This window comes from Poecilia reticulata, chromosome 15, assembly GCF_904066995.2.
Source record: "Poecilia reticulata chromosome 15, P_reticulata-male-v2, whole genome shotgun sequence".
Classification (NCBI taxonomy): Eukaryota; Metazoa; Chordata; class Actinopteri; order Cyprinodontiformes; family Poeciliidae; genus Poecilia; species Poecilia reticulata.
The window spans coordinates 27,091,396-27,106,958 of NC_088844.1; positions in this window are offsets into that span (position 1 = coordinate 27,091,396).

Consider the following 15,563-nt stretch of genomic DNA (forward strand, 5'->3'; position numbering starts at 1 on the left):
CCATTTTCTTACACCCTTGTCCCTTATTGGGGTCGGGAGGGGTGCTGGTGCCTATCTCCAGCTAGCGTGCCGGGCGAGAGGCGGGGTCACCCTGGACAGGTCGCCAGTCTGTTGCAGGGCAACACAGAGACACACAGGACACACAACCATGCACACACTCACACCTAGGGGCAATTTGGAGAGGCCAATTAACCTGACAGTCATGTTTTTGGACTGTGGGAGGAAACCGGAGTACCTGGAGAAAACCCACGCATGCACAGGGAGAACATGCAAACTCCATGCAGAAAGACCGGGGCCGGGAATCGAACCCAGAACCTTCTTGCTGCAAGGCAACAGCTCTACCAACTGCGCCACTGTGCAGCCCCATTACAAAACAATTTTGATCAATCATTTTAAAAATGAAAAATTAAACTAGAAACCACAAGACAGCAGAATTCAGAGAAATGACTAAAATAATAAAAAAAAATCTATAATTCTTTTCTTCACACATAAATGTTACAGTTTATGACAGCACAATTAGAAAAGGACTTTACATGAATGAACTCTTGTGGAAATATCCATAAAAAGAATAAAATGGAATAACTAAGAAAAATCTCCAACAATAAGGCACCAAAAATATAAAGAAATAATGTTTTCTTCTTTTTCTTGCGCTGCAGCAATAGGAACCTTGTGCCTTGCAGTCAGTGAGCCAATCATTAGCTTCTCTTTATGACGACATATTCCAGAGACGAGTGAGTCCATCTGTCCAGCAGCTGGAGCTCGGCCTGAATTGGGTCATCAACAGGACAATGATCCAGGACACAGTAGCAAATCTAAAACTGGATGCCACACTGGGAAGAACCAGTGTGTTGTAATGGCCCAGTCAAAGTTCAGATGCCTACAATAACTAATTTTCTTGGATGAGAGCAAAATAAATGTCTGATGCAATGTGATAAAGCCAAAATTCCTCCATAACAATAAAAAAGACTAACAGTTTAAAAAAATTATTATGATCTATTGAGTTATAGAATGTGATTTGTTTTTCACACATCTTTTCTATTAGATCTTTGTTTAATAAATGTGAAATTGTCGATGTAAAAGTGGATTTTTAGGATGATGGATTGCGTTTCTTATGTTTCAGTAAATGCAATTTCCTTTTGCAGTGAAACTTGTTAAAACCATAAACAGATTGTCTCTGCACTACTGCAACTCTGTTTATCCTTTTCACATCTGCAAACTCCAGAATAAAGACTTTATTATTCCAAAGCAGAAAAACTCAAAGGGACCAGGGGTTGTAATAGCGTCTGAATATTTAACAAGTCTGTCAAAAAAAAACATTACATGCAAAAAGTGTTACTGCTAATTATGGAGGCATTTCTGGCCTGAGTTTAATTTAATGGGCAGGTTATGAACCCGCCCTCACTGCCCATTAACCTTTGACTCTGTTCATCGGTCATGAGACACAACAAAAAGATGTTCAAAACCATTACCAGAAATTTAACCTGTTAAAAAGTCACAGTAGAATAAATAAATATATTGTAACTGGTGTGCTAGACGTACATTTAATGACATTCAAAAGTAAATATTTTATGTTGACACACAACTGAATCACAGAAGCTTATGCAGAGGGGAGACGTTTGGATAAGCTTTTATTTCGGTACAGAGATGAGTTGTGTAGTCTCCAGTGACAAATAATATTTAATGATCTTGGTACTTAAAACCGTAACACTAGTGAGATCTTCATTTACACATCACCAACACGCTGCAGTGTTAGTCAGCTAAAACAGAATCTGCTGAGAATTCTCATTTAGCTTTAAAGATAGCTTTAATTAGAGAAAAAACGGCTACTTTTAATCATACTTCATTAAGGACTAATTGTGTGTTATTTTTGACAGTTTTTTCTTTCCGTAAAAGGTTTGCCTGAATCGGCGTTTCTTGGCTGTGTCTGTGTCATTGATAAAAAAATATATAAAAATTACACGGTACTATTGCTGCCACAGTTTTCTCACAGTTTCCTCTTTCCACTGAAGGTAGACCATGCCTTTTGATTTTTGTATTTTGCTTCCACATAAGAAAATGAAAATGTAATTCTTAATTAGCTTTATCCTCCATTTAACACAAATATAATTTCCCCTGGTTTGCTTTAAATCTAAAAATTGTGATAACGGCCCAACACTTCAGTTTTAGTCTCATCAGAGTTCAGGACATGAACGGTTTTCTTCCCCAGACTGTAATCTGGCCATGTTGCTTTTCATGCAATGGCTTCTTCCTTGCTGAGCTGCCTTTGAACGCGTGTCAGTGGAAGAATCATTTCACTGTGGATAATAAAACCTCCTTCCCAGCGTCTTCAGAAGGTGTTTTGATTTCATCCAGGGAAGCTTTCACTGAGAGTAAACCCCAGCAGACCACAGGCTGGGATTGCTGCTAACTTAATCTGTTTCATCGTCTTTTTCCAAGAAACAGCTGCACCGAATTTCCTACGATGCCTTTGTGTCCTCGCATGAGCATTTCACACTCCCAGTGGAGATAATAATAATAATAATAACTTTAATTATGCTTTGATTGAAAGGTAGCAGCAGCAGTTAAAACTATTTTATTTACTCTTTCCAGTTTGTTGTTCAAAGGACTCGGGCTGGCCTCTCATTAGCGAGGCTTTTATAGCACTTCCAGTGATGAGCCTGGTAAAGTTGTTCACTTCAGCTAAATGTGCCGTCTGCTGATTGCTGTGTGGCTGCGTCCTGTTATAGACACCCAGGAGAAGTTGCAGCTGCAGCTCTTTACCCAAAGTGTGGAAGGATGTGAAGTCTCTCTCTTTTTTTTTTTTCCTGCTTGGCTGATTTAAGCAATATGATAAAAATCTGAGCTGAATATAAAGATGTAAGGGGTTGCAATGCTTCAGAGAAGCTGTGAGAGTGCTTACATGCACTTTCTATCAGTAATACAATCTGTCAGATTGAGAAATAAAGAAAAAGTGGTAATGGCTGGTGTACTGGATGGAATGAAAGTTTGTAAGATGTTTAACTAATACCATGCAGAGTGATCAAATATTCAGAGTAACAATAGAAACAGCCAACAAAACAAAAAGCAATGGGTCCATCCGTCCATTTTCTTACACTCTTGTCCCTCAGTGGGGTCAGGAGGGTTGCTGGTTCCCATCTCCAGCTAACGTTCTGGGCGAGAGGCAGGGTCACCCTGGACAGGTCGCCAGTCTGTCGCAGGGCAACACAGAGACACACAGGACAAACAACCATGAACACACACACTCACACCTAGGGGCAATTTGGAGAGGCAAATTAACCTGACAGTCATGTTTTTGGACTGTGGGAGGAAACCGGAGTACCTGGAGAAAACCCACCATGCACAGGGAGAACATGGAGACTCCATGCAGAAAGACCGGGGCCGGGAATCGAACCCAGAACCTTCTTGCTGCAAGGCAACAGCTCTACCAACTGCGCCACTGTGCAGCCCACAATGGGTAAACTAAATTATTAAAATAATGGCATTCATGCTGCTGATGAGTGGATGTAAATATTTGACCTCAGCTGTAAGTCTCTATTTATTCACACACTGTATAAATAGGTTTTTTATTTCTATTCATATACGATTGGCTGCACGCAGCGTCCTTGTAAATGAATGAAGCAAACAAAGCATACAAGCAATTTAAACAGGACAGATGAGCTGCAGACTTACAGGATGCAGCCATTACCTGCAGGTATCGACTATGTATTCCTGTCTTCACATATGATCAATACCTGTGCATAATGTCTGCTCTCCTATATGCAGTGAGCCTGAAACACAAACAGATTCTAATTTCACTGGGCTATGAGAGAATAACAAGGTTGTTACCTCAAAAGCGTGATTTGATTAATATATATCAGACCTTTCTACGGGTGAAAGTCTGCAAGTGGAACATGCTCTGCTGAAGGGATGGATCTGGATTTAAGTGATGAGCAACAATCTGGGTAACATATTTAAGGGAGATGATGTTAGGGGACAATTACAGGTGGGAACAGTGAGCTCTTGCTGCTTCTCTGTGGTGCGACTTGATGGAGTAGAAATAGAGGGAACACGGCAGCGGGAGAAAACCAAAAATAAACACAAATCCTTCATTTCCAGCTTCTATTTTCTGCCAAAACAGCAGGAGAGCTACCTGGTTAATCCCACGAACGTGGAAAACTCCACTGCATGTGGGCAGCAGGCTGCCAGCTCATATCCTGCTTGTGGACAGATTTACAGAGACTCATTTGATTTGCAGCCAACAGTAATTATACATATGGCAGAAGATGTACCCCATACACCTTGTAATGAACTCTCGCTAACCCACTGACTTCCCTGCTAAGCATCCAAGAGTTGCGTGTTTTGTGTTAGTAGGAATTTGGCGTCGGCGTGGCATCCTGTCGAGGTGAGGAGGAGATGCCATTCTGATCAGCTCATCCACCGCCTCCTCCTCCTTTCACAACTCCTGCCTATCTCTGTGACTGCGGCAGACACCGGTGCAGAGCCAGATGGTGGATGTTATACTCGTTTTGCTGCTGCTTGGCTGTTTATTTGCCACAGGGGCAGCAGGGAGCCCGGAGTTGAAGAAAGCTTTTGTTTTCAAAACGCAGAGAAAAGCGAGAGTGAAACGTCACTGTTGGCTTGTTACCTGAGAAACCTCCTGTCCTGCTCTGTGTCTTCGTTCTGGCCCCCAACCCGTCCCCTGTCCACCCAAAGCAGCAGGCTGATATCTTAATATCAGCGGTATTAGCCCAGGGAAGGAGCCATGGATCATTTTAATGCCAGTCCATGTATAGGAAGCCTGGAGAAACGGATCGATGATACATGTCCCCAGGCCATTCATGACACCTACAAGGCAAACACACACACACACACCATCCACCCTGCCATGCCTTCTTACTGTAATACACACACATACCCCCACCCACTCAATATACCGAGCAAAAGCAATATCTCTCTTGAAGGCGGAGGAATATGATTAAAGTTCTTGCTCTCCCGTTATCATCCCATGAGCTGTTAACAGCAAGCTAAACGAGGCAAAGTGAATTACCTTCAGCTGTCACCCAGTAGCCTGCAGACGCAGTCAAGGGCCCGTAATGTGCAAAGGGTTATAATGACAGTTATAATGACGGATAGAAGTCGAGAAAAGCACATATGTGGCTTTGAAAGAAGGAAAAGAATCGATTGTTCCTGTGTGGGAAAATCTGCCGCTGATTGTTTTTACCGAGGGATTCAAGGAAGTATTTATATGTGTTAAGATGTTACACTGTGTTATACATGGTCTTTGTTTTATTTCAGCTCTGATCAAACCAGGAAGGAAAAACCACAAAAACAACAAAGCATAAGTTTCAATTTGATCAGTCTGAGAGACACAAAACTTTACGGCTGAGCAAAATCTGACAGTTATGGAATGTAACATTACTGCTGTAAAAAAAGAAATATGAGTCTGAGTGAAGTTTATGGTTTATTGTAAAGGAATTTATTGCCACACAAAAGCAGACATAAAACACACAATAAACGATAAGTGACAAGGTAGAGTAACGATGTAATGGAGAAGCATCCTCATAATTTGGCACTAAACAAAGCAGCCCAAATTCCAAGAATACAAAATTATTTATTGATGACAATGAAAACGAATTAATCCAAAAAGAAAACCAGTGAGGGAAGAGTGGAGGACGAGAGGAGAGCAAACAGGCAGACTGAGGGAATGTGAATAATGAACTCAAAACCAGCCGAACTAAACACAGAGAAACTGGAAGAGACTACGTTCACACTGCAGCATAAATATGACTTTTTCTTTTTTGCTTTTATTCCCCCGTGTCTGATACTTTAATAACAGTCTGAACAAAACAGATCTTATTTTTACAAATGCGACTTGGGCCACTTGGAGATGTAGATCTAAATCCGACACGTTTGATTTATTCACTGTGACCTGAGTCTGTTTGTCCAGGTCGCATTCATCTGACCTGAACGTCACCGATACTCGATTTACGCCACTTTTCTGCGTCCTGAAACACACGAGCAGGAAGAAAAACAACAACCATGGTGGACGATCATGCAGATTAAGTCGTTAGCGTGATGCCTGTGGTTGGATAACAACTTTAAAAATCAGAAAATAATTTGACTTCTGCAAACACTGAGCACGCTCGCTATGTGTGACGTTATTCTGTCCAGTACTGCACAGGCAGAACACGTTTAGGTTGTTTGCTTTTCATACAGCAGATCACATAAAAATTGCATATATCTGGAAATGTATGGGGGAATTTTTCTGCCGTAATTCAAGAACACACATTTTCAGTTTGAAAGCAGAACTTCATGTCTCAGAAATTCTTCTGGTCTCTTTCTAATATTCTCGATGCTTTCTCAAAACTTGTCTCTACTCGGATCCAAGCTCTGCTTGCAAACCTCTCTGCTCACTTGTGAATCATTTTCTGCTGGCTTGGAACAAGAAAGCTGTCGCCTGGCAACCTCTCAGCCAATAGAATGAAAGCGTTACTTACTAAACGAGGCAGGGTGTGTTTGTTTTCTTCTAGTGCGTGTGCCTGTGTGGCTACTATCGATTGTAACAACCTGCACCGCCCATTGGATGTAGGGATAAACCACGACTTTTTTTAGAAAATCCTACTTTCAGGCTGAAAATGTGTGCTTTCAAATTATGGCAGAGAAATTCTCTCATAGGAATGTGAACAACCACGGCAAAAAAAAATGTGGATCTATGGTGTAACGTAGACATCCTTGTTTTTCTGTGCTGTCTTTGGTGCTGGTATTGTGATGGGGAAGGAGCAGAGAAACAGCAGCATTTCTAGATTTACAACAATCCATTGAGTCTGAAACATCAGCAGAGAGAGCGGCACTCAAGACAACGTGAAGGAGACCTTACTGCTCGCCTGGAACAATAACTACTCATTTCTGCTATTGATTTGATGCACAAAGCATTTTTAAGTCTAAAGATTTTTTAAGAGTTCATTATCTCTATATCCACGTTGTGTTTAACTGAGTTTGGTCCTAGAAAACAAACCGTGGCTTACTTATAACGACTGAAAACATGATTTAACAGTTACCAGAATCAGTGACCTCTTGGTGAGTTCGAGGCGTCCACATGACTTATGTGTGTTTTCTTGATTTCCCCTTTAAGACTCCAGTTATTGAGCCTATTGATCTCCATGTGAAATTGATGTTTTTAATCTCCACCTTATAGAAACGTTCTTTCCTTGTACACAAAATGATTGTATTGTTTCTGCTTTTAATGTTGGATCAGTTTTGTGGGGAGTTAATTTTCAACTTTGGATGGAATTCAAACATAAAAATAAACACATATACTGAGAAACACTCATCCATACTTACTGTTATCATAACTGTCAAAGGGTGCGTTCACACTGCAGCCTGAAGTGACCCAATTCCGATTTTTTTGACGTAATGCGATCTGTATCCGATCTTTTCATGGCAGTGTGAACAGCACAGGTCAGATTCTTTTTCGAATGTGATCCATATCCGATACGTATCCGATTCAAATGCGACCATAACGTTCAGATCGCCTTCATCAGAACTGAACGTCACTGATTCTCAACAAATCTCACTATTCTGCGTCCTGATACGCTCAAGCGGAAAGAAAAACAACAACCATGACGGATTATATGATGATTAAGTTGTTAATTTGTTGCTCCGGTTGGACAACAACTTCAAATATGTGAGCTAAGCTCCACCGTTAGCCTCCATGTTTACTTCCGCAAACACTGAGCTCTTCTTCTTTTTATGGCGGTTGGCAGAACACTGAGAACTCTGACGCTATGGCGCCCTCTACTGCGCATGCAGGACACTTCAGGTCGTTTGCCCGTTCAGACTGCAGAACACATGCAGGTCGTATTTACTGGCAGTGTGAACGGCTCTGGCAAAACGATCGGATTTGCCAAAAAATCGGAATTGAGTTTCTTCAGGCTGCAGTGTGAACGCACCCAAAGAGGGCTGGTAAAAAAAAAAAAATCCCTCTCATTAGAAAATGTTTGCTCTGTCCCCTTGAAGCCAAAGATTTGAGGATGCCATTACTGCATCAAGCAAAATATTATCAGCTCTTGCTGCTCGGCTAATCAGTGTTTGCAAAAAGGATTAGAGGAGACAGAGAGAAGAATAAAGAAAATGAGATGAAAGGAAAAAAAGACAAGTAAAATATGAGTGGGAGATTCGAGACTGCTGTGTCTGGTCCATGTTGGCCTTCTTGTTTGATTGCAGCCTAACATCGGCTGCGTTGAAGTTGATGGACTAAATAACACTTTACTTTGTGATCAGCGCTGAATGGATGTAATGAAACGGAGCAGGAAGAAGTGTCTCGTCAGTTCTCAAGAACGATTACTATTAAAAGCAAAGTGTAACAGCGTGTGGGCAGAGACTAATGCAGCTGCTGCCGTTTCCCATGTGAATGCAACGCCAGTGTGTTGATAAATTAAGTCAAATAAATTAGGACAGGGGCTCGTTTTGTGCCAGACTGACTTTTAAAGATGCCTTGGGATTATAACATCACTTTCCTCTTTTACATCCATTTAGCAGGCAGCAATCAACGGGATTGACACAATGAGTGCTCACGAAAAAAAAGGCTTTCTGACCTGAGAGTCTGGACTGTTTCACAAAGTGAGGAAACCAAAACTACTCAACATACAGGTTCACTGTAAAACGTTTCAGCCACATTCAGTTACTATCTTCTACACTTTAGGTCAAATAAATTCAGCGAGTTTTAAATTTTGGACCTGAATGAGTGAGTTTGTGGCAGATAAACTGACAGTAGTAAGTTGTGTTAATTTTTTATTAATTATGTCAAACCTCCAAGAGTTTTTAGGTTAGCACTTTAAAAAACTGAAAGAAGGAAAAGACAGGAGTGGGAGCTATTTCCCAGAATGCTTAGCGGCATGTTTCTGTATCCTGAGTGCGTTACATTCTGACTCTGGTGTTATTAAGGCGAATGTTCATTTTTATGTCCTGTTCTCACTAAATGTCTTTGAGCAGAATTCACTGTGATGTTTAATAAAATTCATGATCAGATCAGAAATTTTGTTCATGCAGTTTGAAACAAGAATTTAAGTTCTTCTAAAGTAAAATAAGTAGCTATTTTAACTTGATATTGTGAGTGAAAATGTAGAGAAATGTGGCTCTTTAACTGAGTTTTTTTTTTATTTGGTTTAAAATGCAGCATTAAGTCAAAACTCAATTCAAGATTAATGAACTAGAGAAACAAAACAATGTTTAAACAACTCATTTCTTCTTGCTAAAACCAAAACAATTTTCTTGCATTTTCAAGGCAGCAGGTTGAACATTTTCAAGTTAAACCACCTTCAAATATTTTACAGCAATTACTATTTCATAAAGCTCAGTGTGGGAAAGTGTTTGCTCATTTTTGTGTTTTTTATTTGTGTTTAAACGTGTTAAACGTGCAAAAGTTTCAGCTTTTATATCCAATTCTCCCCACTCTTTTGGGACTTACAACTGGAAATCGCTCAACTCTGGTGTAATTCTCATCTCTTTTTCAAAATAAATAAAACATCAGCGGACAGTATGTGGTTTCTCTTATCTACATTGTGTTGTGAAATGTCTGGATAAGGAAGCTGGATATCATCCCTCGATCTACAGATTACCTCCTGCTCTTTGTTGCATCCTGTGTAGGCCATAAGATTTAAAACACTTTTTACAGCAGCAGGATATATTGCATGTCTGTGCATCTCTGGGACATAAGTGGCTTTACTTCTGCAGTAACGATGCCTCACTGAAGCCATCAGCAGATGTGTTTGTTTGGAGAGTCAGTGGCTCCTCAAACCGGGTGTGTGCACAGATATGTCCTTACAGATGGCCTCTTAGAGCGACATGAAAACCACTCATTTCAGAATATTGAGCTTTTCTGAAAATTTCTCCACATCTCTAAACTCAAACTTTTTACCTTTTGTCACTTTTTATTGAGAAACTCACATTAAAATTCAAATAACTTAAAAAATGTGCTTTCCTTTGAAGAAATAGATAGAAGTTTAATCAATAAATACATTTTATTTGTATAGTACATTTCAACAATAAAGCAGTTCAAAGTGCTTCTTGTCATAGAAACACAAAAATCAACAACTGGACTTTACATTTGCATCATTACGCATCAAAATGTTGGTTAGTGTTTCGATATGGTTCAAAAGTAACTCTAGTGTTCAAAATAGTTTCAATTTAAACACTTACAGCATTTTAAATCATATACCCTTCAATCTAAACACTCTTTTACATTTGCAGCAGTAACAAAGCTAGAAGAGCTGCAAAAAGATCTGACTGCAGTTCTGCAATGCTTCCTTACTTTGAGACTGGTGTCGCTGTGACCGGGTAGCACTTCAGTCTCACAAAGTGCCGTCCCTTTGCCACCATAACTGGAAATGACTGTTATGGAGATGACAGCTTCTAGCTTGATGCTCTATGTTTGAGACTCTTATTCTGAAATAAGAAAACAAGTATTTCGTGAAGCGCCCTGCTGGTTTGAGGGTTCATTCATCTGAGGAAGAGCACTGGTACGGCAAGCTGGCAACAATTTAACTTGAACCATGACTGGGTAACTGTTAGCCGCTAAACTTAGCATCTCGTAACTAAATGGCTATAAGAGTCTTTTAATTAGTCTGATATGCAGCATTAATCTGCAGATTGATCTAAATAAATCAGAATATTAATAAAAAGTTCATTTAAATTAGTGACTCAGTTCACAAAGTGAAACACAGATTATTTACACACAGGTTGATATTTTTTCTTTCTGCTAATTGTGATGATTTTCCACTTAAAGCTAATTAAAATATTCAATTTTTCAATTTAGAATCTTATATCAGATGAATAAAAACCTTTTTAATATAGAAACTTCTGCTATGTTCTATACCTGCTTAAAGATTATTTTTAAAAAGTACTTTTAGTCTTTTAAAAGCCTGATCTGAAAACTTATTCCAGTTTTCTGATATTTACCTGTATTTTAAGGATCATCCAACAACTTTTCAGTGACATTTTGCATTAAATTAAACCTGCAGTTCAGAAACTAGTTAAACATATAGATGGTTATTTTCAACATTTACTACAAAATCTGATTTGTGTTTGTGTGATTTCTTAGTTTTCTCAAACATGTCGCAATAATCTGGTCTCATAAATCCTCCATCTTGTATTGTTTTGTTCTCTGAGCTGGTTTTATTGTCACACCCTAATAAAATAAAACACATAATTAATATTACCTTTGCTTAACAGCATTTACCTCATCTGCATGATGAGGTAAATGCTGCTACAGTTGATAATAACGATGCATTTATTGGGCTCAGTCACAAAGCGAGTCTAATAAAGTCCCATAAAAGCCCAGTAAGCAGTTAATACTCCAGTTAGATACCAGTTAGATTATAATCCTTCAAATATTAGCTTCATAAACAGTGTTAAACATTTTCATCAGGACTTTAAATGAATAAATCTAATCAAATATTGTGGTTTATCTTAACCATGTATTCCCTGGTGATGATGCCTTCAATGACAAAAGGAAAATTGTATGTTTTAGTGAAATTGATAAAGAAATAAGGTGAAGACAGTGATATGTTTTAAAATAAATTATATACTTTGTCATTTATTGGACCAACATCAGAAATGTTTTTATTTCCAAACTTCCAGACATACACTGCAAAAACACAAAATCTTACCAAGTAATTTTGGTCTGGTTTCTAGTGCAAATATCTTATTACACAAACTAACAAGTAACTTCCCAGCAAGATATAGATGCTTGTTTTAAGTAAACAAATTCTTAATATTCATGAAAAAGTATGTCTTTTGTCAGACAAATTAACTTATAATGTGGGGAAAATGTTATAAGGCTTTTAAAAGAGCCTCCATGCAAACTTTAGCCAATTTTACTCAAGGCAGCCAGATCAGGTCACTTCCTGTTTCTTTTTGACAAAAGCAGAAGGAATGGGATGGGAGGCGGCAGCAGATGGGCCGTCTCCTCCTCCTCCTCCTCTTCATCCTCTGTGCCTTCCTCCCGTACCTGTGCCACGTGTGGAGGTGGACACTCTCACTCCCAAAACCGCCTACCCTCCCGAAAGCTGTGAGGTGGGTCATTCATCATGAAAGGAGCAGCTGACCTCAAATTAAAGTTTGTTTCTTTCTCTCTCTGTGCGTAGCTCCTCATTCGGCCGTTTGAAAGTCACTGTGACGCCGATGGGAGTTTTTCTTTGCAGATATTTTTGATAATTTTACAAGTTTTCAGTGAGACTATTTTTCTTTTCTTTAAAAAAAAAAAGACCAAAAAAACCAACATATTTTTAAATTATCTTTAAAATGTCTTCTTCTCTGCCCCGTTTTGTTCTTTTGTTTTGTTTTCGGCTTCACTTGGTTGACAGAGAGGCAGAAACGGCGGGCGTCCTGATTCTGTCACCTTTCCCAACTGGCTCTGACTGGCCCCAACTCTTGCTTTAAAGCCTCTGCAGCACAGCCAATAAATCACTGTCTTCTGATACAACAAAATGAAAAGTGAGCAGCTCAGACGGAGTCTATGTTTGGTCCCTGCATGTGTTGGCCTTCTTCCTTTCAGCACATTTCTCACAAAAGAAGAAATATGCTGTTGACTCAAATGGTGTCTCTCCACGCCACACAGAATCGAGTAATTTAATTTATAGCTGCATTGCATTCACAGACTATTAACGACCTCTATATAATGTAACTTTGAGAGAAAGGTGGCGCTCCCATCTCTGGGGAAACTCTGCTGCTGATGCATTTCTCCTCCTCTGAGAGCCTCCTATTAATCTTTGACCGCTTCTTATAAACGCAACCCATCTTCACATCATCACCAGTCAACCTCATGATATATACAGTGACAAACTGATGGAGCTGGAGAAATGACCCTTCCATCAGTTTGCATTGCAATGTGTCTGTGGATGACATATGAGACGTGCTTTTTATGTGTTTTGGCAGATTTGATGTTTAGGAGGAGAGAAAATGTTGCACAGCTGACGGTTATCGGTTACCGTGACGACAATCCAAATCATGGCGACAAATATAAACAGACAAAACTACTAATGTAGGACAGAAACAGGATAAATTACAACAGAGAATCCACAAAAACTGTATTAAAGTAAGAGTAGCGCTACTTCAACAAATCTTTACTCGAGTAAAATTAAAAAGTATCCATCCAGGAAATTACTCAAGTAAGAGTAAAAACGTATTTTGTAAAAAGTCTACTGAGTAAAAGATCAAATTATCAATCATTTAATATTCAAATGGGTCAAAATGTAAAGTTAAGTGGAAATTTTGATATTTAAACGACTAAAATGACAATAATTTATATAAGTAACAAAACATAAAATCAGGAAAAATAACATTTTTCCAAATCAGTTTCTTTCAATATAAAAACTTATAAAATATTAATAAAAACTACAGGTGTGTGTCTGGTGAATTTTTAGTTAAAACATGTTTGTTTTTCATTCAGTGGGAAGAAAATCCAGACATTTTACTCATGTATGAGCAGTTTGACCAAATCTAATTTTAACAAAGCAGAACATTTTAAATATCATCTGTGATATTGTTATTGAGGTATTTATGTCATGATGTCATTATTTTTTAGTTACTTTAACTCAGATCAGTCAAGGGTGAGGGACAGATTTGATTCCTGGATCACTGTGAACTTTTATACCTAAAAACTTGGATTTTTTTCATTGGCTTTTGATCAAAAATCAACATTTTAGTTGTCAAACCTGCCTTATAACATATTTTATACATTTTCTTACAGTCGTAGTTTTCCAGTTTTTAAAGTGCTCATGCAGTTAGCTTGGCAAGATGGCTGCAGAGAAAATATTTAGAGGAATTTGTGGATCTGTTCCCTTCAAAAATCAACATTTTAGTTGTCAAACCTGCCTTAAAACATATTTTATACATTTTCTTACAGTCGTAGTTTTCCAGTTTTTAAAGTGCTCATGCAGTTAGCTTGGCAAGATGGCTGCAGAGAAAATATTTAGAGGAATTTGTGGATCTGTTCCCTTCAAAAATCAGTTTAAAAGAGCGTATCTTCATGTTTATTTGTCTTAGGAAGAGCCATCAACACACACACCCACACACACGTTCTCCCATCCTGGGTTCGAACCAGAGATGTTACGGCTGCAGAGTAACAAAGTTCAAAACTGACCCACTGTGCAGCTTTGACCCATCCGTGAATGAGAACGTCTTATTGGGAAATATTTCACTTTGCTTCAGAGGGTTTTCTTTCAGCCGTGTTATCATCCGATTCTGCTCTAAACGGAGCAAAAAGCAAACATTGTAAATAAAACGTTTCTGCCACGCGGTTCTGTGTCTGTGAACGTGTTGCTCTTACGTTTTCCTCACTGGGTGAGAATGATGATATTTCTGGTTCAGTTTTCGAACCGGCTCTGCCAGCTGACCCTGAGAAAATAAATCCATCACTTCAGTTAATTAAAGACGTTGCAACCTGAATGTGCCGTTTAGACGTTTAGTTGTTCTCAAACATCATGTTGTTTTCTTTCTCTCTGCATCTGTCTTCCCATTCGATCTAGCAAATCCATTAAAATTATTCCGGTTAAGTATTATAGTGACTTTACACCCACACCACCTTGAAATGTATTTGTTCATACACTGCAAAAACACACAATCTAACCAAGTATGTATTTTTTGTCTTGTTTCTGGCGCAAATGTCTGATTGCACTTAAAGTAAGACAAAACTCACAAGTAACATTTCAGCAGAAATACTAGTTTGTTTAAAGTCAGCAAAAAGAATCTGTCATTTACACTGGTTGTGGATGAAACTTACAGAAATGTTAGTTAAAATCCGGGTTAGGTTAAAACAGTGGTTCTTAACCTTTTTTGAGGTACCGAACCCCCCAGTTTCATATGCGCATTCACCGAACCCTTCTTATTCCTCCATCCACCCCCCAACACTAAGGAGCAGATTTAGACTATAGAATTTGGTAAAAATAGTGGAACCTCAGGGCTCCTCCGCAGCTCTGATTGGCTAAGCAATGTAACGTGATCCTCTGATTGGCTAAGCAATGTAACGTGATCCTCTGATTGGCTAAGCAATGTAACGTGATCCTCCGATTGGCTAAGCAATGTAACGTGATCCTATGATTGGCTAAGCAATGTAACGTGATCCTCTGATTGGCTAAGCAATGTAACGTGATCCTCTGATTGGCTAAGCAATGTAACGTGATCCTCTGATTGGCTAAGCAAGGTAACGTGATCCTCTGATTGGCTAAGCAATGTAACGTGATCCTCTGTAGCAAGTGATGGCAAAGTGGGGCGTCATCACGACTTTACACAAGTGTGTCTTTACCTCCGCGGCAGAAGCTCCGCCGAACCCCTGGGGTTCGATCGAACCCAGGTTAAGAACCACTGGTTTAAAACATTTGAAGGTGGTTTAACTTGAAAATGAAAGTCCTCCTGCTGCCTTGAACATGCAACTCACCGTCACATTTTGAGAGCATCATCTTTCTTTTAGTTTGTTTTTTTTTTTCCTGTTTCTTTTTTAATTAATGACCAGAGTGTCATCGTTTCTGCTCAAATCATCACTGATGTCTCCTCCTAAACGTCTCATCGTCCCAACGTCCAGGGAGTCC